Source organism: Penaeus monodon, chromosome 27, assembly GCF_015228065.2.
Source record: "Penaeus monodon isolate SGIC_2016 chromosome 27, NSTDA_Pmon_1, whole genome shotgun sequence".
NCBI lineage: Eukaryota > Metazoa > Arthropoda > Malacostraca > Decapoda > Penaeidae > Penaeus > Penaeus monodon.
Genome location: NC_051412.1, coordinates 18,578,703 through 18,579,114, shown reverse-complemented (window position 1 = coordinate 18,579,114; position 412 = coordinate 18,578,703). Strand labels below are relative to the sequence as shown.

The 412-nt window shown below is 40.5% G+C and overlaps 1 pseudogene; it reads left to right on the top strand.

Annotated features, from left to right (window-relative positions):
- The window catches only part of LOC119590645, an 8,072-nt pseudogene that overhangs the window by 6,527 nt on the left and 1,133 nt on the right, over positions 1-412 (top strand).

Below are 412 nucleotides of genomic sequence, written 5' to 3'. Positions count from 1 at the left end.
AACAACTCGGAGAATAAAGGAAAATATGAAAGATTTTTCAGCAGAGCCTAAGCATGATTTCCTTTAATATCTTATTTTGCGGTAACCACGCTGCAACCAATGATTGCATAAACGCAAGTCACGTTCATACGAGGTCATTAACACTAAGGAAAAATACATATCAGTCGTTCTTTACTTATTTGTTTAGATTTTACAAATTAATGTACTATTTTTTTAAGTCTTAGAAAGTACAGTTGTAAGGGCTGTCCCTTTCGGGTCCGTGAACCTCTGCTTGCCGAAGGTCACACACTGGAGCCGTATATAAAGGGGCGTCCACAAGCAGACAGAGTCAGCAGCTACATCGTCCTCAGTGAGCCAAAAACAGGACCAGCCATGAAGCTTACGGTGAGCTGTCATACATGTTAACTAACGA